The sequence below is a fragment of the Lissotriton vulgaris genome, unplaced genomic scaffold (genome assembly GCF_964263255.1).
Source record: "Lissotriton vulgaris unplaced genomic scaffold, aLisVul1.2 SCAFFOLD_1994, whole genome shotgun sequence".
In the NCBI taxonomy this organism is placed as follows: Eukaryota; Metazoa; Chordata; class Amphibia; order Caudata; family Salamandridae; genus Lissotriton; species Lissotriton vulgaris.
Window position 1 is genome coordinate 361,579 of NW_028244464.1, and position 6,013 is coordinate 367,591.

Sequence of the window (6,013 nt, forward strand, 5' to 3'; positions counted from 1 at the left end):
GCCCCAGAGCCGTCAACCCAGGAGAAAACGAGTAGAAGACCCCCAAACAGCCAAAGAGCAAAAGTACAAAAATGGGGACTTAGTCAATTTTTCACAAATTTCCCAAATCACTCCGCTCGCGCTCTGCAGCTAGGCCCTAAGTCCCCTCTGCCACCATGGATTTGCTTCAAACCTCTTGCAAAGTAAAGTAGATATAGCCAGCAGTGCTCCCAGACCACGAAACTCACCCAGAAACACCAGGAAGCCCCCCAAACAGGCCCCCGAAAACGCTACATAGAGCAAAATGTCAGAAATAGCCCAAAAAAAAATCGGCCTGGATTTAGTCCCAACCACTTCTACCCGGTATTAGACCTTCCCAGGAATGCCCCAAGACCCGGCAACCCACCCGCCAAGAAGTATAACACCCCCAAACAGGCCAAAAGCAAACTCTCATACTTGCAATATTTCTGGGCCTTCGGTCCAAACGCGCTGCGTAGCTAGGCCATAAGTCGGGGTTGGCACGACGGATTTCCTGAAAAGCAAATGCAATCAAGATTAGAGTGTCCCAGCAGTGCTCCCAGACCACGAAACTCACCCGCAAACACCAGGAAGCCCCCCAAACAGGCCCCCGAAAACGCTACATAGAGCAAAATGTCTGAAATAGCCCAAAAAAAATCGGCCTGGATTTTGTCCCAACCACTTCTACCCGGTATTAGACCTTCCCAGGAATGCCCCAAGACCCGGCAACCCACCCGCCAAGAAGCATAACACCCCCAAACAGGACAAAAGCAAAATCTCATACTTGCAATATTTCTGGGCCTTCGGTCCAAACGCGCTGCGTAGCTAGGCCATAAGTCGGGGTTGGCACGACGGATTTCCTGAAAAGCAAATGCAATCAAGATTAGAGTGTCCCAGCAATGCTCTCAGACCACGAAACTCACCCACAAACAGACGGAACCCCCCCTAAGAGCACCTCAAAGGCAAGCAAGTCATCAAAAACACAAAAAAATTTCCGCCTCGGATTTGGCACAAACCACTTTTAGTGCTTCCCAGCAATGGCCCCAGACCCGTCAACTCACCTGCAAAGAGGTAGAACAACACCCCCACAAGTGCTGAGTCTTTCTTCATTGGGCGTAAACCAGCCCTCTGCTTTGATGGAAATAGGAGTCTGGAGGAGGAGGATAGAGGAGCATGTTCTTCTGAACTTGTGAACCTGAGGAATGCAGACTGCGGCACCTTCAAATAAATTAGCAAACAAGTGAAGACAGTTCTGCTGATGGGCTTGTCTTTGTGATTATCTGATTAAAGTTTGAATTATATTAACTGTGCACAACAAAGAAAGACAGACACACAGGAATAAAAGTGAAGGATGAAAAAGAAAGTTATTGATTCGTTGTCTCATTTTCAGGGCTCGAAGTCGGAATCACGGTCCAGGAATAAGAATAAGGCTTCGTCATCATACTCTGCGAATTCAGCCCGGGTGAGGTCAGTGCCACCTGACAGAGTAGAAATTCCCTCATCTATGGTGCTGGCCACCTCCTCTTCATCCGGCACGCTCTCTCGTACTCTTATATCTGGTGGTATGAGGTGCTGATTCATCTTGATCATTGTTAACCTCTCCACATTTTTGGGCGAGAGGCGGCTCCGTTTGGGAGTTACAATCCCACCAGCCGCACTGAAAACCCGTTCAGAAGACACACTTGCGAGTGGGCAAGACAAGTAGTTTAAAGCCAGGTTGGTGAGCTGTGGCCACAATTCTTTTTTCCCATGCCAATACGCCAATGGGTCAGAATTAACATAGACCTCTGTGGAGTCATTCAGATAGTCCTTCACCATCGACTCAAGGTCCTCCTCCAAGGTTCCTCCACTTTGCGTAGCTCTTGCTGTGCCTCTGACCTTTTGAGAACCAAACCCACGCAGAGCTAGCCAATCCTCTTCAGCCTCCAATGTTTCTGCTGTCTTTCGTGCAGATGATGCGGTTGCCGGTGTCTTTAACGGCTGAGAGGTCACTTGTGCCACAGCCACAGGTGCAGAAGTGGATTGTTTTGACTGGGGATGGCCTGCTGATGTACTGCCATTTCCTTCAATTTCCAGCCGTTCTGTTTCAAACTTCTTGGCTGACAAGGCTAGCCAACGTTTGTACTTTGTAACATCTTCATCAGCAAAAGGAAAGAATGCTCTGCCTGCCAGCGCCTTTTTGTAGCGTGGATCCAGAATAGTAGCACAAATGTAATGCTGTTCTGAGTGGATCTTTTGAAGACGTTCATCACCTTGTAGGAGCTCTAATAATTTCTCAGCCAGAAGCAAAGAGTCTTTCTTTTTGTCATCTTTTCGAAACACAGAACACACCTCCTTCAGTTGGTCCTCCAGCATGTACAACAATGGGATAGCTTTTCCCAAATTAGAGTCCTCCTTGCTGACTGCACGTGTGAAGACCTCAAAAGGACGAAGCATGCGTGTTAGGCTTTCAACTATGTTCCATTGCGGCCCACCCATCCTCCGCTCCTCTATACCCTCTTTCAAGAAATATTGATCGAGTTGCGTATACTGCTCATACAGACGCTCAAGCATGTAGAAGGTTGAGTTCCAACGTGTTACCACCTCCTGGATGAGTGCTTTCACTGGCATTTGACTTTGATATAGCATGCTCCTCAGCTGCTTGCGGGCCTTAAAAGAATGCCTGAAATGCTTGCATATTTTTCGGCAGTTCTCCAATACACTGTACGCTGCACTGCGTTTATTATCCAAGAATTTTTGGACAACCAGGTTTATACAGTGCGCCAAACACGGCACTCTGAAATAGTAACCGTCCCTCATGGCCTTAACTATATTGGAGCCATTGTCTGTGGAAACATAACCAACCTTGCGTTTTAGTGGGGACAGACAGTTAAGGACCTTTGTGTTAAAGACATCCAAAATGTTTTCTGCTGTGTGACGTTTCTCCAAACCAAACATGGCTAGTGTTGCATGTTTCCGAGCACCTTTAAAAACAATGTTAGTGTCAACACCTGAGTTTAGCTTTGCTTTAGCCCCTGAAAAAGAGACCCAGTGTGCAGTGATGCACATGTAATCAGCGCCTGCGCCACTGGTCCACATGTCTGTTGTCAGATGTATAGTGTGAACAGCACTCTTCTGCAAAGCTGCCCCAATCACCTTCAGAACATCTTCATGTAGTGCTGGAACCGCAACTCGGGCAAAATAGAACCGGCTAGGAACCTTCCATTTAGGGCAGAGCGCTGTCACTAATTCTAGAAAACCAACCCCTTCTACAAAAGAAAAAGGGAGAAGGTCCAGAGCTAGCATTTTAGCCAGCTTAGTGTTATACAGACGGGTCATTGGGTGGTTGCGTTCATATTGCGCTTCTGTAAACAACATCTTTTTAATGTTGCCCTGGACCAATGATTTACGGGATGATGATGATCTCTTCGACCCAGTTACGCTCGCTGATGAACTTTTCCGCATTGATGTCTCACTCTCTCCCACACTCTTAGTGTGGCTCCCATGGGGTGTGCTGCTGACATGGGAACTGGGTGTAAGTGAAGTGTTTGAATCGTCTTCTACCTCGTCATCAGCAGATGACAAATCAAAGTTTTCATTACGTGCAATTCCGGCTTTCTTGACCGCCTCTAGGTGCGGAAACCATTCGACAGGGTGCCTTCTCTCAAGATGACCTCTCTGGCCTCCGGTACCATAGTTAGAACCAAGCTTACCACGACTAAATCGAAGCTTACAAAGGCTACAAATGGCTACGTTTTCCTTTTTTGGGCAAACACTAAAGAAGTCCCAAACTGGAGACTTGAAATGTCTTCGGGGGCCGGAGGAGGCGGCGATACTGGTGGTGGTGGTCCTGCTGCTAATGACAGATGAAGTGGAGGATGTGGATTGCCGAACTTCAGTACGTTTTGCACTTTCACCACCACGAATTGAGGTCGAGGACGAGGTGGGTACCTTCTTGCGAAGAAATATGGAAGCGGTAGGTTTTGGTGTACTACTTAACTCCAAATCTAATGATTCCATTTCCATTGCCTCCTCGCCGACATCGTCATCACGCTCAGCAGCTTCTCGGGATAGGGTCAAAATGTCTCTTTGCTGCATGCCCGGTGGGGCTGCAGTGACCTTTGTGATGACTGGCTCGTCGTCATCGTGAGAGGCTTCATCACCAGCAGTATCTGTCACTTCTTGTTGAGCCTCATCACACTCCATAGGTTTGAGTTTTTGGACGACCTTCCTTTTACGCTTAGGTAACGGTGTCAGATCATGGTGTGCCTCTGCCTCACTGTCAGACCGCAGTTGTGGTTCCCAAGACAGATCACTTGCACCAGAACGAGGTGGGCTTGAAGAAGATGTAGACACCCCCCTTGATCTTTTCCTTGCTAGGGATGTGGAAGACAATGAATGATCATCAGGAGGAGTGGCTTCCAATGATACCTCAGCTTCATTGTCGATTTCCAAATGTGCCCCTACTTCGGGAGGAACAACTATTGTGGGCACTTGTGAACGTCCATGCACCTTTGCTTGCGCATCTCCTTTTGCTGCCTCTCCTTCCACATGTACTTGGGCGTGTACTTGCACATGGTGTTGTTGTTGCGGCTGTGGTTGTTCAACACTTGTCAGATGAGTTACAACAACCTGTGTTGATTCAGGGACATTGCTGCTACTTTCTTGCGATGAGCCAACATCACTGGTCGATGGTGATTGGAGAAGTACACTGACTGCCTCTGAAGCACTCAAGGGCTTTGACTTAAGTTGGCGTGGTGGTGGAGGCACTGAACCCAATGGAGCAGGGGTGCTGCTCTCAGGTTGGTCCCCAGCAGATCCTGCTGCTGCAGGCGTACTTTTTTTTTTGCTCCCAAAAAAAGTGGCGGGTGGCACACCAGCCTCCTTGGTAACTTGCTTCTTCTGCTCCTTACTAGCAACTTTCTTGCTAGAGGAGCTACGGAGAACTTTCTTTGGGGCCATCTTCTTCAGAGCAGGTCAGACAGCAGGCCGCAGTTGCACGAATTGTAGAGTTGTCTGAGGCCAGACGTGACGTCGCGTGACGTTATGCTGCACACACACACCGCTGCAGGACTTCTTCCTGGCACTGGTGGTTCTCTTGAGTCTTGTGCACCTAAAAAAAATGGAAGACAGAGGAACATCAGTTCAGTTATAGAGCACAAAAAAATCGAAAAACACTGCAAAATCAGCACAATCCCAATCCATCCATGCCCTCCATAATGTTTAAATTCAAGACAACCCACAGAAAGACTAGGCCCATGCAAGACTCACTACCCCTGGCATAAATAAAGGTTGAAAAGTAGGCAAAATGGTTGGAGGCCTAACAACAAAGCCTGCATTCAAAATGGCCACTTGCCTGCCAGCACATGGCCAGTGCCTGTAGCTGCACTCAAAATGGCCACCAGCCACATGGCATGTCCCTCCCCATGAACACCCCCAAAAATCGAAAAACACTGCAAAATCAGCACAATCCCATTCCATCCATGGCCTCCATGATGTTTAAATTCAAGACAGCCCACAGAAAGACTAGGCCCATGCTAGACTCAAATACCCCTGGTGAAAAGGCCACAAGTACAGGCCCAAAAATCGAAAAACACTGCAAAATCAGCACAATCCCATTCCATCCATGGCCTCTCCATGATGTTTAAATTCAAGACAGCCCACAGAAAGACTAGGCCCATGCTAGACTCAAATACCCCTGGTGAAAAGGCCACAAGTACAGGCCCAAAAATCGAAAAACACTGCAAAATCAGCACAATCCCATTCCATCCGTGGCCTCTCCATGATGTTTAAATTCAAGACAGCCCACAGAAAGACTAGGCCCATGCTAGACTCAAATACCCCTGGTGAAAAGGCCACAAGTACAGGCCCAAAAATCGAAAAACACTGCAAAATCATCACAATCCCATTCCATCCATGGCCTCCATGATGTTTAAATTCAAGACAGCCCATAGAAAGACTAGGCCCATGCTAGACTCAAATACCCCTGGTGAAAAGGCCACAAGTACAGGCCCAAAAATCGAAAAACACTGCAAAA